Source organism: Carassius carassius, chromosome 17, assembly GCF_963082965.1.
Source record: "Carassius carassius chromosome 17, fCarCar2.1, whole genome shotgun sequence".
NCBI classification, from domain to species: Eukaryota; Metazoa; Chordata; class Actinopteri; order Cypriniformes; family Cyprinidae; genus Carassius; species Carassius carassius.
Window position 1 is genome coordinate 7,455,276 of NC_081771.1, and position 24,945 is coordinate 7,480,220.

The 24,945-nt window shown below is 38.4% G+C and overlaps 1 pseudogene; it reads left to right on the forward strand.

The window, feature by feature from the left end:
• LOC132091027 (protein SHQ1 homolog) overlaps positions 1–24,945 on the forward strand; it is a 34,844-nt pseudogene that overhangs the window by 2,049 nt on the left and 7,850 nt on the right.

Here is a 24,945-nt window from a genome sequence, read left to right on the forward strand (position 1 = left end):
GCATGTTCTTATTCGCAAGGAATCTTGGTCTTTTGAGTAGAGACGGCGCATAAAAAAACCCCGCGTGCAGTATAGAGGCACAGTAGTGTCAAGTGCTGCTGGTGGATCAGTACCAGCGCCAAAGCGCAAACAAAGACTATCGCTATCTGCCCCAAACTATTCATTATCCGCCTGCTGCTGCTGTTGTTGTTGTTGTCTTTGGATACAGGAAGAAGATTCGGAAATGACGCATATTGCGTCTTGTTGTCCGTACGTCCAGATGCTAACCGTGCGTCGCCGTTTACATTGGGATTGGTAACTCTTTCTGCTCACGCATGTAAACGGGTTATCCCGAATGTTTCAGAAACCCGAATAGTGACCTTAACCCGACCATAACCCAAATTTTAACAGCATGTAAACGTAGTCACTGATAAAGGTAACAATCACTCCCTGTTATTGTTTCTTCTGCAACTGTCTTAGAAAACCAATGCTGCTTTTTTTATTTAACCACTCAGTACTTCAGACCTGGCCATTTTTTAAGACAAAACACAAACAAGCCTAAGCAGGAGCAGCAAAATGGACCTACAGTAGGTCTCTATCTTAACTTACTAACTTCTTCTTAAAGTCTAAGGCAAGCAGAACATAGTAATTAAGGACTAGTAGATGTAGATAGCTGTATTGCTTTAGTGAAATGTGTAGTATTTCATAACAGTTTTGTGTTACAATGAACTGCTTTGCAGTTTTAGCCTAGGACAGAACAAGATAAAATACATCCTTATTAGCAATTATGCTTTAAAGTGCCCCTATTATGCGATTTTTAAGTTTGCTAATATTGTTTTATGAGTCTCCTAAAACAGGTTTACATGCATGCAAGGTCAAAAAACACATTAGATTTCTCAGAAAATAGATTTAATTTGACAAAATTTCTAAATTATTCATAAACAACTCGTGCAAAGCAGTTCAAAGAATCAGTCTCTTAAACCCCTCCTTTCCGTGAGCCCTCACTGCTGTGATTGGTCAGATGGCGCAGTCCTTTGTGATTGGTCCAGAGCCGTAGAGAGATTGGATCTGGATTGGTCTACCGCTCACAGCGCATGCCGGAAACTAAACGCCCAGTGCCATGACAGAATGAGAGCCCTGGAGACATGTTAATACATAGAAAAGATGGTATGGATGGTAGCTTACCAACTCGAGCCAGAGCCTGATGATGAAACGGTAGAACTGGCTGATCGACAAGAGACAGGACATTTAAAAAAAAAGCACTATTTATTTTAATGCGTAGTAACCATAATATTTAGAATCGGCTAAGGATTGAGTTTGCGTTAAACTAGTTTTGGTAACAAATCATATATATAGAATACAGTATACCAACCAAAAGTACATCTTTACAAAAATAAAAAAAATATATTAAAAGATAAAATATTAAGGAATTTATGGCAACACAATGCTATTTGGCTGCCCAAGGATTAGCTTTTTCCCACAGTTCCCATGGAATTGATTGCTAGGTTATTTTTATTATTATTGTTTATTCATGTCTGTGAATTTACAATATCCACAATAGTCCAGACTGTCAAACCGCTCTCCAAGTTGCATGAAGATTTCCAGTTGCTTAGTAATGGCCACATAATGTCTACTTTGATCATCGACAGCCAGTGAATAATTTAGCAGTAGTCTATCATAAAGACGCCTAATTGCTGTCTTTGTTTTTACAGAGAGTAAAAAGTAATTATAAATCTTTCACAAATCTGGAGTGATTATAGTCAAAGCAATTATTGTCATTTTAACATATAACACCGTTTTAATCTTTTATGTTCTAGTAGGGTCTAATATAGATTGTTTAATGCATAGTTGTCTCACAGACTAAACCATTCGGCATGTAATGTGTGGAATATAATCCCTCATCTTTTTTGCCCCAACAATTTATTTCTTTCCACAAATTCCTGTTTAAATAAGAAAACACAAAGTCGAAGATCAAAAACAACTTTGATGGATTAGCAATTAGCACACTGTCACACACCAGATGTGCACATGTGAGAAGCATGGGTTTGGAGTTGTTAGTTTCCTTCTCAGAATTTTCCGTCCTCACTCTTTGTGTCTTCAATAAAATAACACAAAAAAAAGAAACAAAAAAAGAGTTAAAGGAACAGATCACCAAAAAGTGAAAATTCAATATGAAATCTACTTAAACTGTGAATCTCCAAAGAAGATGTTTTGAAGAATGTTTGTAACCAAACAGTGTTGGTGAACATTGAATTTTAATGTATGAGAAAAAAATGCAAAGCCATATTCCCCAGAAAAACTGAAATGTATATAAGTTTGGAACAACATGAGTAAATGACAACAGTTATACAGTAGTCTATATCTTTACACAATAAGAAATACCTGCTAAAAACACTGAAAGTCTGGTTTAAGATGGTCTTTCAAACTGGCTCAGCTGCTTTTATCTTAGTTAAAATGATATTTGTTTTCCAGTAATGGGAATAATGAACTCAGTTTTAGAAATGGAGATCCTCTCTTTGTTTCTCTCTTTTCCTGTCTTCCTTTCTGCAGAGCGGACTTAATTATAGCACAGAATTCTCACATTTAATCAGTCGGTCGAACTGTCGGCATCATAACAATCCATCTCACCGATTCCATCAGTCTCTTCTCTCTTTATTATAATACACCTCCAGTTTGATTATGCTCGCTTGCTCTCTTTTGTGCAGTTCTTATCAATCTTTCATTGAGAAAGAAACGGCAGAAGCAGCACTGTGATTGTCTCTGACCAATCTGCCGTAGTCCCGACATGTCTTGTAATGAGCTGCCTATTAGCGCTTTTAATTATACCTAATGGCCACGGGATCCTCTGCTTGACATCTCATTGGCCTCGTTTCAGCACTTTGTCTTTGATCGACAGCCAGTGAATAATTTAGCAGTCATCTATCATCAAGTACCTCTAATTGCTTTCTGTGTTTACATAAGAATTTATAAATCCTTCATAAATCTGTAAAGACTATAATCAAGGCAAGTATTGTCATTTTAAGTGTGATGTGTGCATTTCTAATGGTTAAAATATTTTCTCCTGTTGCAGCTTAAAGGGATAGTTCATCCAAAAATGAAAATTAGCCCATGATTTACTCACCCTCAAGCCATCCTAGGTATATTTGACATTCTTCTTTTAGACAAATAAAGTTGGAGTTTTATTAAAAAACATCATGGCTTTTCCAAGCTTTATAATGGGAGTGAATGGTAGCCCAAAATTTGAAGTAAAAAAAATTAACCAATCGATTATAAAAGAAGTCCACATGTCTCCGGGGGGTTAATAAAGGCCTTCTGAAGCGATGAAATGCATTTGTGTAAAAAAAAAAAAAATCCATATTTACAATTTAATGATTCTTAATCTCTAGCTCCCACTAACTGTCGTACGCACATTCACGTGTGAGGGGTGTCCAGCGGATGTTGAAGGATGTAGGCAAATGCGAAAGTGACGAACGTGGAAAAGCATAAGAGAGAGCAAAACAAAACTCCGGTCCCGAATTAGTAGTACAAAACAAGGATTTGTAAAGAAAAATGTCAGAGGATTTCAATATAAGCCAAGAGGACACTGGTTTTCCTTTGCTGTAAACAAAACTTGTTTCTTGCGAGACTAGCATATTCTCTATTTATGCTACACCCAGGGACGGACTGGGACTAAAAGACGGCCCTGGACTTTATAACTTAACTGTAACGTTACCCAACATTTTTAAAAGTAAAAGCACAACATATTTCTTAATATTAGCTACTGCATGTGGCATTTTACAGCTAAAATGTTGACGTTTAACTCTCCGTTTTTTACCCGCGGCCGCATATGCATATTTTTTGTTTGTTTCTATGCTTCTCCTATCTAACTTATTTGCTGTTGGTTTCTTCTAACTCTTCCACTTCTTATCCTTACTTTGTGGCCATGGCCAGTGCAGCTGGCATCCTACATAAAGGTGCATTGCTGCCACCTACAGTACTGGAGTGTGAAACAAATTAGTGGGGGAAAAAAACAGGTGAGGACTGCGTAAGCAGCGGGTGGTGGGCCGGCCCACCGGCCGTCCTGGAGTACCGGCCGTTCTGTGATTCTCCAGATCACACAAATGGCTGTCCGCCCCTGGCTACACCTACGTTAAACATCATCCACTGGACGTCACTCTCTCATGAACATGCATACGACAGTTAGGGGAAGTTAGAGATTAAGGTTTATAAAGTTGTAAATTTGGATATTTTTCTTACACAATCGTATAACTTTGCTCTGGAAGGCTTTTATTAACCCCGCTGAGCCGTGTGGATTTCTTTTATAATGGATGGGTGCAATTTTTTAGACTTTACATTTTGGGATACCATCCACTCCCATTATAAAGCATGGATTAGCCTGAACATTATTTAATAAAACTCTGATTGTATTTGTCTGAAAGAAGAAAGTCATATACATCTAGTATGGCTTTAGGGTAAGTAAATCATGGGGTAATTAAGATTTTTGGGTGAACTAACCCTTTAATAGGTTAAAACAACTATAAGTAAGCAACATGTGGGCCGATTTCCCAGAAAAGAGTAAATATTGTGGCTGCTTTCAAAACATTCCTGTTTGTTTAAGAATCCCGACCAGACCTACATGGCAACAGTGGCTCAACCAATGGCATGAGTTTGGGGTGGGACTCTCTGTTTGCTCGACCAGTAACACCTGGGGAGAGTGTTCACAAGACACTAAACACAAAGGATAATATTTTATAGAATGTTGTTTTGTACATTACATACTTTGATTGTATTGACAAAAAAATAAATAAATCTTGTGCATTCCACAGAAGAAAGAACTGATTTTTTTTTTTTTTTTTGGGTGAACTGTCGCTTTACAGTTGTGATGTAACTGAAATATGGAGTTTGATTAGCAGGTGGAACAGGAGGTTTACACTGAAACCCCGGCTGAGACACTGAAAGAATACCATAAGTATGGCTTTGGAAACCTTTGGTCTGGAGTCTTCACCAGACTGCAAGTAAGAACATCTGTCCCTGATGAGACTATAGACATGCTCTTTTTTACAGAGTTTTTAATACAAGACAAATTGAAAAATCAATGACCTGGAGTTATTGTGGACAACCCATTGTTTTGCTTTGTGTCAATCAGGAGGAGGTGCTTGAGGTGATCTACATGAACGATCCTGACAATACTGCTCCTGAGCTAAGGAGATGAAATCGACTAGATGCAGAGACCACAATATTTTGTGCTGACCATTACTTGTAAGTCCACCGTTTCTGTTCCTGTACTGAATTTCATCAACTTTTCTACATTTATAAAAATCATTTAAATTATTATTTTATATCATATCTGACACTCGACAGAACACCCACATATTCAGTTTTATTTTTTCTTCATGCAGGGTAAACTTGTGTGAGTACGAGGAGGAGACCTGAAACCTGCTTAAGTTTAAACCGTGGTGGAGAGAACTGAGCCCGGACCCTTCAACACACTCCAAAACCTGTGAGACCTTTACCTCTTCAGAGGTAAACTCCCTAAATGCATTTAAACATTCAGTGCAAAATTACCGCTTTGTATTGTGTGTCTCTTTCCGTGGGTCTGGAAGAAGAATTTGGGGTTTAGGTAAGGTCGCCAAGTTTTAGTGTAACCCTGGAATATTTCCAGAAGATGTTCCTAGTCTCTGCCAGCAGGTGGCGCGCGTTTGCCGGAAACTGATCATCACGGGACCATAATCTGAGACTAGCGATAGCGTCGTGTGTTCACGTTGCACAAGGGAGGAGATTTGAAGCTATTTGTAGCCTCGCACTGCTTTAACACTCATACTTTTACTCTTTGGGAGATTAATATGTGTTTTTTCATTGTTTTATAACTGCTGAGTCATATTGATGATGAGGCTGTGTGTGTGAGTCACAGAGTTAGTTTAGTCAGCGAGGTACAAACCACCTCTCAGCCCACTTTTGTGCCCACAAAGCATCTTGTACTTACTTTCTTTCTTTCTTTTGTAAGATAAGATAAAAACATCTTCAAAATGATTAAATGTAAATGTTTCTTTCTATCGCTTTGTCTATACATCATTGTATCTCTGTCATTCTATTTTTTGTCTGGTCCATCTATCATGCTATAGTTATATTGTTCTGTCTGTCGATCTGATCTGTGTTTCTTTATATCTGGCATTCTGTCTATCTATGCCTTTCTTTCTTGTTTCTTTATCTTCTCTTCAATCCGTCTGTCTTTTTTTCCCAATCTATTTTAGCTCTATTTTTAATCAAGCTATATATATATATATATATATATATATGTCATTTTGTCTGTCTGTCTGTCTCTTTCTTTCTTGGCACATCTGTTGTAATAGAACAATCTCTGAAAATTGTATCTGGCACGTTTAAAGTTGCATGGAATATTGACGTGTGTGAGATGTGTGTGATAAAGCGGCACAGACATGGACAGCCGAGAAGCGATTGTGTCCCACACCAGCATCTTCTTTATCACTAGAGTAGTGTGCTAATTCCTCAGTGCCCGATTACAGAATGAGGAAATTACTCTGATCTGTGAGCATATGTTGGTGCAGGGGGGATGGGGGTTGTGGTGGGGGGTTACACAGCTGGTTCTATCACAGAAGAAGAAGACGGAGAAGGATTAGGCAGAGGGAGATGGAGATGTTTCAAGATATGCATTCCAAGCTGCCTGTATCTGCTGTCAATCAATCGAACAACATTGTGCAGCTACTTGGCACACAGGCGCTTCTATACAACTATATTTGTAGTGTTCTCATCAGTATCCTGAATGAATGGAGCAGATTAATTGCTACTAATTGCGCTTCTATACAACTATATTTGTAGTGTTCTCATCAGTATCCTGAATGAATGGAGCAGATTAATTGCTACTAATTGCTTGGACAGACCGTCCTGAACATCCTGAGTGAAGTGCACACAAATCACTGCTAAAATATCTACTCCTCACTGTTTTCTAAGTTTTTCCTGACTGGATATGGCTCATTAAGGCATTAAAGTTAATTAGGGCCTTCGCTCTTTGGGTATTAGGATGAGCTTGTTCGTTTTTCAATATCGTTTAGCTGTCATTAGATATGAGAAACCAGGATGGTTTTTTTTTTTATAATGGGTTGAGATTAAAGGGATACTCCACCCCAAAATGAAAATTGTGTCATTAATGTCTTACCCCCATGTAAAGTGCAAACAAAAATGTCGTCCCAAACCCCTAAAAGCTTCGTTCATCTTCAGAACACAATTGAAGATATTTTGGATGAAAACCTGGAGGCTTGTGACTGTCCCATTAACTGCCAAGTAAATTATATTCAAATTATATTCAATTGTGTTTCCGAAGGCGAACTAAGCTTTTACAGGTTTTGAAACGACATGTGGGTAAGTGATTAATGACCACAATTTTTTTATTGTGTGGTGTAGTTACCCTTTAATGGTTGAATATCCACAACCTACGCTCACCACTGAAATAATGCAATTCGTGACTAGTCAATAAAGAAGCATCTTGTACATTGTGCCACACAGTAGTTCCAAGGGGATTTTAAGTGTAATTTTCAAACTAATTATTTAATCACTAAATTTTGGCAATTATTTATATATATATATATATATATATATATATATATATATATATATATATATATATATATATATATATATATAGCCACACAGTAAAAAATGGAGTGTCAATTCAACACTTAAAGTGTCAATTTTAACACTACTGTATTAAAGCAGGTATGGGTGTGTGGTCTCTTCAATACAAATCAAGCTGTTCTCGTAAGTGCCTGCAGATAAAAGACAAAAGTAACAGTCAAGGTCAGCTCTCCAACTTATTTTATTTATATTAGTTTTTCATATACAACCCATCTGGCAATATTTTGAGGCAGACATTAGGTAGTGACAGAAATGTCCAAATGTACCTTTTTGAAGATGTTTTTCAGCTTGACGGGATGACATTTTCCAGGTCCCTTGCAGTCTTGTGATGATGGTGGAATCAAATGAAGTAGGAGACCAATTGATGCAATATCGCTGTCCCATTCTAAATAACAGATATGACGAATTCAGCAAATAAAATGCATGAACACAGAATATTGATACAGCATGAATATAGATATTCTTATTCTGAAATATAGTCTAACCTTGACATCGTTTTCATCCTCCTCTTCAGCTGATTCAGAGGTCAATTGGGTCCTTGACAGTCTTGGGAGAAGCCAGGAACTTGGCTTCTTGAAAAGAAAGAAAAAACAATTAATGACAACTTCTCTCTCAGGAACCATTCTGCTCAGTTGATTGTGTAGTCACACAGTGGCTCTGGTCACAACCTGGCATTAGCACACATCTTGGGTGACACATTTGGCCATATTCTTTTATTACAGGGTTCGTTAAAAAATGAAAATTTCATCAGTTTACTCAGCCAAGACTTTTGTTATCTTTGAAACACAACTGAAGATATTTTAATAGAATATACGATTTCTGTCCCTTGAAGGACGTCCACTTAACTACCACTTTAATACTTCATAAAGAGATCTAATCCATAAAGAGAAGTAATCCATACGTATCATGTGGTCTAGTCCAAAATTTCTGTTTGTTTTGTTCCCTGATGTTTATGTTTAAATGTGAAAAGAAAAAAAGTAATTCTGTTCATTGTAAAGTGTCAAGTCTCTTCAGACAATTTGGACTAAACCGCTCGATTCATTTGGATTAATGTAGTTTTATGAGAAAGTTCATCTCTTTATGAACTTCTTGAAGTGTTAAAGTGGTAGTTGTGTACACTGTCGATGGAAGAAAATTATCTCATTCAAAATATCTTCATTTGTGTTTTGAAAATGAATGCAAGTCTTGCAGGTTTGTAATGACAGAGAGTGAGAAATGATGGAAATTTTTCATTTTTGTGTCAACTTACCATTTATCCTTTTGCAGATTGAGATCTTAAATTAATATTGAAAAAGGATCAAATAAAAACATTTAATTTAAATAATTTACTATGGTATAACAATCGTGTTTTTCCCTAATTATGTTGAGTCAAATCGTAAACATAATATGATTCCCACTACGCTCCTCAAAATAAAAGGTGCACTCGTGGTTGTTGGAAGAGAGAAGCTCATACCCAGACATTTTCTTTACAGACTAGTCGGTACATTCTACGCGCAATTCATAGATTTGTGAATAGGTATACCCAAAGGCTTCACTCTTTCGCTTTGTCTTCACGATGAGAAACCTTCCTGCATGACAGAGATCACACACATATAAAAACATGTTCAGTTCACTGCTTGAGATTCTAATTCAAGATTTCTGCTTTTTCTTTGCCTTTTCCCTTTATTTTGTGTCTGTGTACTTGCTTTCCCATGTGTATCGGGTAACTTCATACTCTAGGTCCCAACGGAGATGATGGCCTCACCTTATGTGTTTATGCATGTATGCACTTCATTATTCCACTCCCCCATCTCACTCCAATAGCTGCTTGTGTTAGTGCTCTGGGCACCTGTGTGGTGTCAGATGTTTTTGCAGATTTTGCCATTGAATGAATGACAAATTATAATGCATTCCACAAAAGGAGTCTGTTATAGCCCCAACAAGGCATTGCCAGTATTTGTACATTAGAAATGTGTAAGTACCCTTTAAAAAAGACTCCCCTTACAGGGAAAAATAAAAAGGTAACTGTGAGAAAGTTTACAGTACTTTTGATAAATAGTCTGTTCGTTAGATATTAAGTTAAAGAAATAAAAAATATTTAAAGCTATATAAAATCACAGTTACCTGTTTATTTAATCTAAAGCTGAATCAGGCTTTCATAGCCTTTTGTCTTTCAACGGCAGATATTATTTCTGTGCAGCTCAGTAATTATCTAGCAGAATGTCCAGGCTGCTCTTTTTGATTGTTACAAAGGTTGGTATGCACTCATTATGTCTTTTATTAGAATCAAAGCAAGAGATAAAATAGACAAACGTTTTGGCTGTTTGCCTTCGTCAGTACTGTGACAATTATAGTTTCAATGACTATATAACAGACAACATCAGGGGATTAGAATTAATCAATTAATCAAACAAAAGTGGATGGTGACCAATGTTAGAGCTATTTTCCATTGTATCATGCTGCATAATCCTGAATATCTTTGTGTGAGGAACAATCCAATACTTAACTTCTCATTCACTGACACTGACATGTATACAGAGCTGGTGTGTTCACAAAATATGAGAGCTTTTTTGTTCGCATACAGCCACAAATGCAATTCTAAATTAAATTTATGCATTTAGCAGATGCTTTTATCCAAAGCGACTTACAGTGCATTCAGGCTATACATTTTTACCTATCATGTGTTCCTGGGGAATCGAACCCCCAACGCTTGATAACGCAAAGCTCTACCAATTGAGCTACAGGAACACAGGTGTATATATCTACATTTAAATATATATATAACAGAATTTAAATCTTTTTCCTACCATATAACAGTCCCACAAGATGTAAGAGTTCCTTCATATACAGCAAAGAAACCGAAACAAACAAAAATAATAATAAATCTGTAACTGGTGACAGTAAGAGTTTAATATAAAGAGAAGACAAGAGCTGGGGTGGAGCTGAACTCCCTCTTCAGCTCCTGGTTTTGGTCTCACAGGAGTCAGTGTTTCCTGCCATGCGGAGGAAGCTGTGTTAGAGGGTAAATCAGGTAGAGAGAGAGTGAGAGAAAATGGGGGAGCTGTTCAGTCGTCATGTCGCTGGAATCCAGCAGCTCCCAACAGAGCCAGAACTCGACCTCTGCCAGAACTAGCTTTAAGTGTGTGTGTGTGTGTATATATGGACATGCAAGCATGCACACGAGGGGCTCTATCAGGGACAGCACTGCAGCCAAGAAGGGGATCACTTTCAGCTGCTACTAAAATGCTGACTTGCTCTTTCTCTCTCTCTCTCTCTCTCTCTCTCTCTCTCTCTCTCTCTCTCTCTCTCTCTCTCTCTTTCACTGCCCTGCCTTCAACTTCTTCCTCCCTGGTGCAGTATCAAGTCAGTTTAGGGCATCAATCAAGCTTTGTAACTTTGCTCTTCCCGTGCGGTTACTCTCCTATGCTTCAAAAGCCTTGTCTCCAACTCTGATTTAAAAATAATTGCGGCGAACATGCTTTTGTTTCTTAAAGCTCTCAGTAGAGCAGAGGCATTCATCATTCCCTGCCGGAGCCCTGCGTTTATACTTGTTTTTCAGGGAGAATTTGTCAGAGATTGACTTTGACTGTACCTCCCTGAGATAACTTGATAAACAACACTGAATGTCTCTCTTTCTCTCTCTGTACTTCCAGCAATAATTTTCACAGAAGAAGAAATTCATAAACCATTCGTACTTGCTGGATAAGAAAGCACGCTTCCACGCCTCGCTTGGTTTGGTGGACATCATTCTCGCATATGTCTATGATGTGCGCACTACAGAGGGAGAGCACAATGTAAGTGTATGCTTGTTTGCCACAGACATTTCTCTGCTAGTAAGTGGGTTTGGCATGCGAGTCCTGGCATTTTCACGTGCACCAAAGCTCCAGGAAGTTGATACATTCCTGTAATGTTTTCCAGTCAGTCCAGAGAATCTCTTTGGAGGCCACTGCACATGGTAGTAATTGTAAAAATAAGTTTGAAAAACAAGAAAATTATGGTTATGTTTTAAAACACGGCTTCTGAAGCTGAAGTACTAGAATGGGGCTTCGGTTGTGAAGAGCTCTGCTGGATTGACTCCATAGCTTTCAACATATGTTAAATGTACAGTCAAAATCTGGGCTTTGGTTCAATCATAATAGCTAGAGAACAAATCAAACCTTCTTAAAACATTCCCTTGTCTAAAGTGATCAATTTAGCCTTGGAGCTGTGGCTTGGTGGTTAGCGCTTGTGCACTGAGCCATGGTGCTCATGTGACTGACGTGAGTTGGAATCTAGAAACATTTCCCCCCCTTTTCATCATCATTTCTTGTTCTTTCACCCCTTTTGACTTAATATTATGTTTCTAAAGAATACCACAAAATATAGTTGTAATTGTGTAAATATTTGTAATTAGTGTCAGTACGATAAAAAAAAGTGTTTTTGAAAGAAGTCTATCAACCACACTAGAAGGCTGTATTTTTTTAAAGGGGTCATATGACGTTGCTAAAAAAACATTATTTTGTGTTTTTGGTGTAGTGCAATGTGTTTATGCGGTTTAAGGTTAAAAAAACACATTTTCCACATACTGTACATTATTTTTTCTCCTCTATGCCCCACCTTTCTGAAACATATTGACTTTAACAAAGCTCATTGTTCTGAAAAGCGAGGTGTGCTCTGATTGGCCAGCTATCCAGTGTCTTCTGATTGGCTGAATACCTCAAGCATGTGACGGAAATGTTACACCCCTCACCATACTGTGATGCTGTGTCCCAGTGCAACCAGACAAAAACAATAAAACCCATTACAAATGAGGCATTTGTTGCATTAATGTAGTTTTGTATAGTCTTGACATCAGTAGAGTTGAGCTTTGTTTAGTGTACAGCATCATTGATTACAGTATTGACTGATGTTGTTATGATTTGCAGGTAGAGTCAGCCTGGACCATCAGAAAGCTCAGCGGTACTCTCAGCTGGCAAAAAGGTACAGTATGTAGTACATTTAGCAGCTTAACAAAATGTGACATGGGCTTGAATGCACAAACGAATGAATGAGCGAGTGATTTAAACTTATGGAGACTCAGGCTTTTTTCGCATGAGCTGTTTTTCAGATCCGATCTTTAGGACTGGCTGTCTGCATTGCCGTTCTGCATGTGATTAAATCTGATCTGTTTGTTCAAACAGTGTAGTCAATATCCGGTGTATCTACTTCCGTTGCTATAGCAATAATGTAAGCATCTCACAATGCCAAAAGACTTTCTCATACTACAAGTTTGAGCAGATGTCACTGTGGAAAGAAAGGTTGAAAAATAATGCCTCTGCTCATGTCTATCATGCTGAACTCTAGGCATTTTTACACATTCAGATTTTACACATGCATGGAGATACCGCCGACTTGTTCATCCATTCATGATTGTCTACATAATGAATGCCACAGTTTGTCACAGTGTTGTTAAAAATATTTTTTTGGTCATTTAAATATGGCTGAAGTAAAATGAGTTATAGATATAAGATAGAAAATGTAAAATGTATGTAGTAAAATAACTGAAGAAAAAAATATCAAAATAGAATGATAAAAATTTACAAAAGCACATAAAATTACTAAAATAAAAAGAAACTATAAACTATATTAAAATTCATATGATGTAAATAATACTAAAATAACACTGGTTTGTCATGTAGGAAACAAGAAAGGGAGTGTTTTAAGACACAGATCCAAAAAGTATTGTAGACTTTAATGATGTTACTTGTGCTTAACATCCTAAATTCTGCTGCCTGCCTGAACAAAGCCTAAAATAAGGATATGGAGTGTTCTAATTACATTACATAAGACAATGTCTTTCTCTGATGGAATCTCCCTTTTGAAGCTACTGCTGACATTGCAATACTTGCAGATTACTAGATTATGCCACTGTCCATCTGAAAGATTAGCAACTTTGAAGTTATTCTATCCTTAACATGTATCCTAACCAGAAGCAACAAAAATAGTTTCCAGCACCCATTCATTTGTCTAAATATAAACATGCTGTGCAACGGAACCAAAAAAACAAGCAATCACAAGACATCTGATGTGTAATATACAATTAGGTAGAGTTTGACTGTTTTGGAACAAACATATCCCGTAAATCGGGTCACAGGGTACCGCCCAGAATGCAACCTTAACAAAACACAATATTAAGGACTCATGTTTTCATGAATGATCATTGTCTCTCCTGAGTTCTCGATTACTCCTGCTGCTTATCAGTAGTTTGCATAAACTTGCATGTGTGTACAGCGAAATGTAGACAGACATTTACATTTCACCATCAGCATAATACATCCTGTGCCAAAGTTGACGCCACAGCGAGAGACAAATTCAGCCTTAAACTGCTTGTGTGTGGTTTGATTGAGAGCTCCAGACCTTGTGTGTGTGTGTGTGTACATGTATCCTGACTCCTGGGGCGGCAGCAGTCCCTAATCCCCCATATTTCCACCAGGAGTGTGACAGTGAGGACGAGTAACCTGACACCTCTCCCAGCTCAGATCGCTGAGAGCCAGCACTCTACTGCAATACTGATAATGGAAGGGTGGTAATGACATCCTCCAACTGCCTTCTCTCTCTCACACACACACACACACAGCACAAACTCTCTGCCCCCTCATTGTCTCATTCACGGTTTCCTTGTTAGTGCTTGCAAAGCAGCGCTGCATTGATATTTCTAAAACATTCATGTTAGGAGTCTGTTCTTAACCTCAAAACCTCAGTATTAAACTTATACAACTAATTTAACCTGAACGGCTTAAAGTACTCTATTCAAAATGTGATTTGTAGATCATTTCAGCCTTATGTATTCTATATATATAGTATATGACTTATGAAATTGTGTGAAGACTTTATGCGAGGAACAGACCATTGTTGTTATTCACTGAGCAGTCTTGACACCTGGCCTAGTTCTCCTTCAGAGTTCATAAAAACTTTGTGTATTTTGAGCCTTTCCTTGAGTTCTTTTCAATGTAATGGTTGATCCAGCGTACAAAACCATAATAAATTATTTGTTGACAAATTGGACTCATTTGTCTCTATGGTTCTTGTCAATAGTTTTAAAAAAAGTCATTATTAAATTGATATTGTATATATTTTAACCTACTAGAAACAATTTAGTTGTTTCTAGTAGAAAACCATCTAAAGCCACCTCCATTCTGCAAGGATGCTGTTGCGTTCTGTGAAGATTCTTGTGAACAGCCAATAGAACGCAAGACACCACTTTCATTGCAGAACAAAGACTTGAAACCGAAGAGTCCTAAAACCTCAACTCTATTCTTCAGCTATCTTGCAAGCACTGGTATTTCCTTCAGGAAATGCTAATGTAGTTTCTCCTCAACACCCTATCATTGTCTCCTACTCTCTTTCTCTCTTAATCTCCTTCATTTCTCTTCCTCTCCCACCCTCTGTTTTGCCTAACCACTGTAAACCCCCGGCCGGCAGTGCTCGGTGAACCGCCCCCCTCAGCAGGCTTATTTACACCAGTGTTTAATAGCCTGGGGGAGTGCATGAGCTATGATGACATGCTCGAATGACTCCGGGTACATTCTTAACAAGCTGCTGAGAGAATAGCGGAGGGGAGGGAGAGTGGGAGGCTGGAAAACGCAAAGAGAAAAGGGAGAGAGCCAGAGAAAAAAAAGATGTTTTTTTTCCCCCAAAGCGCTTGTCTGTGGATGCTTAGTCTATGAAGAACTCGGAGGCAAACGATTAAGCACTGTCTACAATTAAGCACGCCGTTTGCCTAGGTGTTTAAAAGTTGACCTACTATTTACCCTGCTAATAAAACGAGAAGTCGTTGGGAATAATTAGAGCAAATTGCTGTAATTACCAGTGGTGTTAAAAAATGATTGATGTAATATGCATGGACAGATCTGGAGCAATTTACAGACCATGCTTATGTATGTGTGTGTGTGTGTGTGTGTGTGTGTTACAGACTTATCACTCTGTACAAGATGTGCTGGTTTCTTTCGGCAGGAGGACACTCGGCACTTCTTCCTGATTACAAGAGCTGTAAAAGATGTTGCTTGCATTTGGTGAGTTCTGTCTCTCTTTCTTTACTTCCCGGTTAAACCCAGACATTTTAGCCATTTCAAAGCCACCAAGGGATCAGGTTGAAGGTCAAGACTAAACGTGCGACTTGTTCCTCGACCTATAAACCCTGCAGGGCTTCCACCTCATTACCAGAATCCCTATTGTCACCACAATGAAAGCAAGCATATCTCTTTCAGCTTAATGGAGAATGGTTTCTTAAAATTATCAGATTAACATTTATATGTTAACAGTTATGGAAATATTCAGAAAAAAAAATGCCTCTGATCTCCACAATCTTCAAGTTTTAATAAGCAGTAACCAAAAAAGCAAGTTAAGTCTATTTTAGACTACTGTTAAAGATGTTATTTTTGTAACTTTAATGTCTAAGATAAAAAAGAGGTATTAACATTGAAATACACTAAGATATTCTTGAGAATGAACCTGACCTTCAACCTTTATGTCCTGGTCAAAAATCACTAAATCCCTAAATAAAAAATTGTGTCAAATGAGCAGAGAGTATATTTCGAATATTGAAAGCACAAATGTTATTTTAATTAATTATTATTAATTTATTTAATTATATAATTATGGATGTATTTAATAAAGACTTCAATTTAATGTGTATTTAATAAAATAGGAAATATAATATTAAAATATAAAACTATTCAAAAAAAGTCTTACATATTATTCTTGAGTTTTGCTTCTCAAGTGAATTTATGTGATTTTATGTTTAGATATTTTTACTTTGTTCTTAGTTAATCTCAGAAATACATCACATTACTGAAGTGTGAGCTGCAAATGCTATTTCATTTTGACTTAAGGTAGTAATGAGAACAAGAGCTTGACAGGCAACCTATATTTACCCACAACAGACAGAGCTGCTCACTCGGGACCATATTTAACATGACGCTCACCAACCCTCCCTAAACAGCGGGGTGCTTTGGTAAAAGACGTTTTCCATGACAGGAAAGTCAACAGATTGGTCATGTCTTGGTGTGCCTAGTCTTGCTGTTCTGTCAGCATTAGTGGGAGGGAGGTTAAGAACGAGGGAATCCGAGAGGGATGTCTCCTCGCTTCTGAAGAAATCTGAAGAGTAGACACTGTTGGCTTTGATATCTCCGATAGAGGAGCAACTTGTAAATCAAAGAAGCCATCTGTGGGAGAGACAGAAGCGCAGTGTAAACATGTTTTTGGGCGTGTGTGGTGAGATTATCCAGCACATGTTGATTTTAGCACTCATAAATAACTGCAGTTACAGGCCTTGTTAGATTTGGAATAGGCAGGATGTGGTTGATTGAGACACTAGATGACAGAACAAGATTAGATAAGTAAAATCACACCTCACCAGTTCATTCACAGGTTCATGTCAGGCACTGATAGCTTCCTTTGCTGACAAAAAAGGGGAAAAATGCACTCATGTAGGACTGCATGATAAATCGCATTTAATGCGCATCTTGTCTGTAAAGCCGGTTCTGTAATCAGCGGTAAATCTCAATCACCTGCATGCATTCACATAGAGCAGCATTTGCTACACAGAGCTGTTGTTCACTGACAAGCTTTCACAGTGAAACACACAGCGTCTATACGACATGGTGGCAGCGGCAACAACAATACTGCAATGAGAATAAAAGGTACGCCTTCTTTCTTTATGCAAATCTTCCCACATAATGACGTAGAGATGTGTTAGAACGAGACGTTTTAGGGGGGTGTGGACGTGTCTTAACTTTTTTGAAGAATATCTCTTTGGATTTGAGACTTTAGTCTTTGCAACTTTACAGATCTTCTTTGTGCACCAAAAGCTTGTAACACTCCAAAGAGAAAGGAAAAATTGTAATCGCGTCATATAACCCCTTTAAGCTGATGAACAAGCTCAGCTTAATTATAGTTTGCATATATTTTTTCGTCACGAATGTTGATCTGCCTTCAAAACACCCAGTAAAAGAGTTGCACGATAGCGTGCATCATCACTATTTATAATTTTTGGTTGGTTGTGTTCGAACACTGCAAACACACAGTTGTGTGGATTTTACATAATAGGTGCCCTTTAATGCTCCATTGATCCATGAGAAACAATTCAGTGAACCATGGCACTGCATCGAATATGTTTTACACTGACAGCAAAAGTTTAATTTCCAATGAAGTTTGGTTTTGAAGGCGACAAATAGAGGTGCAGTGATTAATATTGAACTCTCTGCAAATGAGCAATAACAAACAATGGAAGAGCATCCCTGTGATCTTCCTTATCAACTATGTAGAAACACCTGCTAGCGACCAGCAGTGCAGTGACTTCGTGATCTCCAGAAATTAAATCACTGTCAATGCGGAATGCCCCATAATTGGGTTGAAATTATATTGTCTGCCCTTAGAGGTTTTTAAATGTGCATTGATAGGATCATATCCATTTGCTCTCTGAGGTTTACGCTGGTGCTGGTGCTCTTACTCTTCTCCTCAAGGTACAGATTTGTAAACACACCTGAGTTGTAATCTACTAACTGGCGTATATTTTCACGCAGAGTCTGTGACATTTCACTTCAGTCTACAATTTATAAATTTACTACCATCAAAGACCCACATGCAATAAGGTTCCCCTTTAATGAACGGTAACAGCGGTGTGTCTCCCCTCGGAAAGCAGACTGGGCTGTCACACCGTGACTCCTGGGTAATTAATTTGTCGGTGGAACATGAATGGAGGTGTGGTGTGTATCTGATGTATGTGTACTCTAATTTAAGGCACTTCGTTTAAGCAGCAGTGAAAGCAAACAGTTGTAGTTTGCAGGAAAACAAACCCATTAATGATGTTGCACAAGTAAAGTCGTGATGGAAATGCTATCCAGGGGTAAATATTTGAACAGCCCTCTGGCAGCTTGTCTGGTTGTTCTCTGAGAGATCCTGCTAAAGCCAGCGGGCCCTCAAGGAGATTGTGGGAAATGGCCTAGAAGATGCACTGTGGGCAAATTTATACGCTCAGATTTTCAACAGGCAAAACTCTGGTCTTCAGTGTCATCTGATCCATCAGAAATCATTTAGACTGACGTCTTTGACTATAAAGTTCTAGGGTACAGCATTTATTTAAAACAAAAATAGTTTGTAACATTATAAATGTTTTATTGTCATTTTTGACCATTTTAATCAATCAATGATACATTATAATTGTGTTTCATAGTTTTTTGATTTATGGAAGTAGTTTTGCCTTTTGATTTGGAAGCAGGTTCATTTTCGTGGCATTTTAAAAACACTTTCACATCAGTCAGAGCTTGACTTTTTTTTCTTTTTGCCAAGTTCCATCGTAGCTTATTGAGATTCATTGTTTTGCTCTGCAGGAATTGTCATCTCTAACCCAACGTAATCAATCTTAAGAAGTACATTGCAGAATTCACGATGATAGATGTAGGCCATTTGATGCAGCATAATTTGATGTCAGTGTTCTTTAATGTCATTTTTGCAGCTGTTTTTCGAGGTTAGCTGCTTTGTTCAGTCATGTAAGGGTTTTCCACTCAGCTAGCAGTCAGTGTTACAGTTTTATATGGTTAATAAATTGGTGGATTTAGGCTGAATCTCAAAAAGCTTGTCAACAACATATCCAGGTCATATTTCAAGCCAAAATCAAATAAAACAATATCTGTTTGATGGACCTTTTATTTGTTTTGCATTTTTATATGATTTTCATGACAAATAAGCACCATTACACTGTCATGGTGGAGCCACATTTCAGCCTCAGATGATTGCTGATTCATGCACTTGATGATTTATTTTTAAAATAATTTTTGATGTCCATTAAAAATGGGTTTCATTTTCTTTCTTTTGACTTTTTTGGTGAAATATGACCAAGGCATGTTTTTTAGACAGGCTTCGTGAGATTGTCCTTTTAAATATTGGCACCCCATGGACCTTTACCATCTGTTCTTCCAGGGCCTGAGTCTAACCTCGTCACCCCATTCCTCTTCTCTCTCTTCTTTGCTCTCCTCTCTTCAACTTCTTCCCCTGAGACGCCTGATTGCAGCACATGATTAACTGGCTCAACATGCAATCTAAACCCAGCACAAACTGCGCCGCACAGTCCCACAGCTGGTCTTCGGAAGAATCCAAAGCTTACTTTACCTCCACTCTCCCAGGGAGCAGTGAAGAAAAGTAGAAAACCCTTCAATTATAGATGGATGGAGGTCAGAGAAAGCGAGAGAGAGAGGAAGAATGGGGAAAGACCAAGTAAGGTTCAAGTTCCTGGAGTTTTTCTCGCATGTCCTGAAGCTGGAAGCCACGACGGCTTCTCCGGGTAATAGCTCCAGCTTAAATGGGAACCAAATGTTTGTGTAAGGCTTTCCCCGGTTGCGAGTGCACTGTTTGTTTTCTGAGGCTGCTGGAATGTCTCCTCCGGCTTCTAGGCTATTCTGTAGGCGGCTCGAGAATCCTCGCAGCCCATCTATTGCTTCATGACTGATATTTTTGCACCTTATTTTGGAGATGATTGTTATGACATGAAAATATTATCACTGTGGCACGGTGCCCTTAAGGTGTTTGTGTTTGTGTGTTGTGGAAGCATCTGCCAGAAGAGAAAATACAATCATCTTCCTGAATGCTCAAAAAGCATTGGCTCAGCAAAACTTTCCACTCTTGCACCTACAAAAGTTGCACAGTTGCTCACTAAATAAGCTCTTTTCGGTGAAAAAAAAGAAAGAAAAAAATGAAAGAAAGAAAGAAGCTTTTATCTGCATTTTTATCTTTAAAAAAAATCCAAGGATCCTTAAAATAAGACACATTTGCTATTTCCATCTATATCAAACTGTTTTCTGAGAATTTTGTTACCCCATTTGTTCAAGCATAAGCCTCACTTACTTTTCTTATATTTGTTTAAAACAAGAAAATGACTGATTTACTACTTGTTTTCTTTGTCACAGGGAAGGCCTGTGTCGTGAAGTGTCTGCTGGACATCCATAAGATCTTCCAGGAGAACGATCCAGCCTATATCCTCAATGACCTGTACATCACAGACTACTGCATCTGGATCCAGAGGGTCAAGTATGTTCAGTCCAGTACAATGTCGCCTAAATCTGCTAACCCTAAAAATAAGTGGTTCTAAGATTTGATTTTCTGCTTATCATACCATTTTCATTAATCCCTTCTGAAAGCTAAATAATCGGTTCATTAAAGCCACACAAGATGGGTGATTTTACCAGGGGCATGGGGTCTAAATCTTACAAAATTATGTCCAGCTTACATTTCACACCATGTGTGAAAGAGATATGAGATCTACGGTGGCCGAGAGAGCTCAACACGCTGCAATTTAAGAAAACACATGCAAATTGAAAAAACACCAGCAAATAAAAAAAACATCTTCATCAATTTGACAACACAAGTGCTGCAAATCCTCACAACACATGCATATAACCAAATGCACTGCAAATCATCACAACACGTACATATAACGAAACGCGCTGCAAATCATCACAACACATGCATATAGCGAAACGCGCTGCAAATCATCACAAGACATGCATATAGCGAAACGCGCTGCAAATCATCACAACACATGCATATAGCGAAACGCGCTGCAAATCATCACAACACATGCATATAGCGAAACGCGCTGCAAATCCTCACAACACATGCATATAACGAAACGCACTGCAAATCCTCACAACACTTGCATACATGAAACGCGATGCATATCATCACAACACATGCATATAACGAAACGCGCTGCAAATCATCGCAACACATGCATATAACGAAACACGCTGCAAATCCTCACAACACTTGCATACATGAAACGCACTGCAAATCATCACAACACATGCATATAACGAAACGCGCTGCAAATCATCGCAACACATGCATATAACGAAACACGCTGCAAATCCTCACAACACTTGCATACAACAAAACGTGCTGCATATCATCACAACACATGCATATAACGAAACGCACTGCAAATCCTCACAACACATGCATATAACGAAACGCGCTGCAAATCCTCACAACACTTGCATACCACGAAACGCGCTGCAAATCATCAAAACACATGCATATAACGAAACGCGCTGCAAAATCTCACAACACATGCATATAGCGAAACGCGCTGCAAATCATCACAACACATGCATATTAAGAAACGCTGCAAATCCTCTCAACACATGCATATAACGATGCATATTAACAAAAGCGCTGCAAATAGCACTGACCACAATGGAAATGTTTTCGAGTTAGTGGCTACTGGTCAGTGGAGTTGTTGGTGAACTGAAAGGTGAGGGTTTTTTTTTCATGGTGTTTTTTTTAAACATCGTGATTCCTTTATCTTTTGGATATTATTAGCCTGAATAAGCTGAATAATTACATGATTAAATGTAAAACTTTACTTAAGATGGCTAACTTTAATATCCTCAGCTAAATATAATTTCAAGGTTAATGAAAATAAATTTGCAATGCTTCATTAATTGATTCTTAATTTGCACGTGTTGTGAAGTATTTGCAGCGCGTTTCACTATATGCATGTGTTGTGATGATTTGCAGCGCGTTTCGCTATATGCAAGTGTTGTGATGATTTGCAGCGCGTTTCATTATATGCATGTGTTGTGATGATTTGCAGCGCGTTTCCTTATATGCATGTTGTGATGATTTGCCGCGCGTTTCATTATATGCATGTGTTGTGATGATTTGCAGCGCGTTTCGCAATATGCATGTGTTGATGTGCAACACTTGTGTTGTCAAACTGATGAAGATGTTTTCTTCATTTGCTGGTGTTTTTTCAATTTGCATGTGTTTTCTTAAAGTGCAGCGCGTTGAGCTATCTCGGCCACCGTAGAGATCTGCTCTAGACGTCTTAGCCATAATGCAAAATCAATAATCTATAGTATGACAATATGACAAAAAAAATTTTGTTTTAGTTTAGTCTCTAGTGGTTAAACAGTCACAGTGCATGAACTTGATTCATGATGAATGGTATTGCAATCATGATTTCTGCTCGCCATTTTTTGTAATCATTTTCACGTTTAAAATGCAAACCACAGCCGGTGCATAACTCAGTAATGAGATATACTCTGCTTCCCAGCTGGTGTTCAGCTAAAGTCGTACGCTTGTCTATAAAGAGTCCAGTTGAAAAATGTGTATCTGAAGTTGTAGGCCCGGTGCCCAGGCGCGATAAATGTCCTGCGGGGATTATGCCGAAATTTTTCAGTCCTATGTTTTGCCAGAGTGTAGATTTTCTGGCAAGAACGCGGCCTTGACAGCTAATTAATAATGGATCTGTAATATGGCAGAGTTTAAATGTGCCTGTTTTCTCCATGAGACAAAGAGAGAAAATGAAGCAGAGAGACAGAGGTAGGTACAGAGACTCTTTGTCCGTGGTCCTCAGAGAACTGCACAGTTGCACTATGAATGTGCTAGAGAGCTTAATCACATTTGCTGAGCCTCCGAGTTAAAAAGGCAAATTAGGCAAAGCACTATCCTGTCTTTATTCCCTCCTCTTCTTTAAATAAACATAAAATATAAAAAAGTGTCCTTAGGGTGACTGTGTACCTTGTTCTCTATCGATCACTAAATGCATCATCTGAGGCATCAGTCGCATTGACCTGTGAATGAATGCTTGTGTTCCTCTGTTCCTCTCCTTCTTCCGTGGTTTATTGAACAGAACAAAAGAAAAGCAGACCGGAGGGCTGTTGAAAGGCACAGCTTGCAGGATCTGTGACAGCACTCTAGTGCCGCTGATGTATCTTAGTCATACTTGCCTTGAGGCGTTTGACATCTCTCAACATCACGCTGAAAATTGATTTCCAGTTTGCATGCATTTAGAGTATCTTTAGTTGTCTTCAAACACTGCTGCAAACTTTTCCTTTGAGTTCAGACAAAGCCCCTCTTGTCATGGGAAGTGACTGCAGGAGACTTGCTCCTCCTTTTAAGTGCTGGAGTGTTTGATCAAATCCCCACTGCTCTGGTTTGTGTAGACAACTCCCTGTTATCATAGCAGGTTTGTTGTGACAGCGTTTTCAACATCTGACATATCCTCTGTCAGATTATTTAAACAATTTTCTCTTCCCAAAAAATCCTCCCAGAAGGACGCCCCAGTCCAGTTATCTGAGAAAGTTATCTTTGGCTGCGTTCACACAGCAGCAGAATGCGATTGTCAGTCTTTTTTTAGAATGCTAAACTGTCGTTAAGTTCACAGCAGGGCTGGGCAAAATCTATCTACATCTTTTCTGTCGTTACATCCGTTCATCCATCAATCATCCATATATTGTTCTACAGTTCCATTCATACATCTATATATTGATTTATCTTTCCATCCATTTAACCATCCATCTGTCCATCCATTCATCTATCTGTATATTGTTCTATTGTTCCATCCATCCATCCATCCATCCGTAGATTGTTCTAACATTCTGTCCATCTAATTAGCCACTTATCCATCCGTACAGTATATTTTTCTTATCTTTCATCTGTTTATCCATCCATCCGTCTGTCCATCTGTATATTGTTTTATCATATATCTATCCATCTGTTTATTGTTCTATCATTTCCCCCATCCATTCCTCCTTATATTGTTCCATTCATTCCTCTGTGCATTGTTCTATCATTGTTCTAACCTGTTCCTGCGGATTTTGGGTGTGAAATGTGACACAACTGTTTAGTGAATTAACCTCTGACTGTGTGAAAGTAGCCTTTGTGAGATCTCTAGACTATAGATGTTATCCAGGCTCGTCTGTGGCACCAGTTCCTCCTCAAATCTTTTATCGGCACTCAGACACGATCAGCTGCTCGTGATGAATCCTGGGATTAATAAAAGCTGCCCCTGTGGGCATGATTCATACTGTCCCTCTGAAATCCGACCGGCGTTCTCACTCTTGAAGTCTTCCAGACTGCAGGAATGTCATGCTCAAATTTATGATGTCTTAAAGACTTCAAGTGTGATTTAAATCTCTGTACCTGCCCCCCGATCAACAGTTAAACAAAGTGGATTGAGTTGGACACTCCTCTTTCTGGCTGTTTGACTGACATGGATCCATGAATTCATGGTCTGTCATGCTGATGGCAACATGCCTGACAAGTAGCCACCGTCACTTTTATGAATGGTCGGAATAGTGTCAGGGAAGCTGTTCCATATTCATCTGCTATTGCAGAGGATCCCAAGCATTTTTTTTTCCTTTTTTTTTTTTTTTGCTGAACACATAAACTGAATTTTTTATTACTGTAAATATTCTGTCATTCTCATGGTGTTCCAAATTAAATTTTTAAAGAATCGTCACATGCATTTTTCCATTCAGTGTCAGTTATATAGTCATCACAGACTGCCAAGCTTCAAAATTGAGAAAAACACACCATAAATATAGTCAAATATACTCT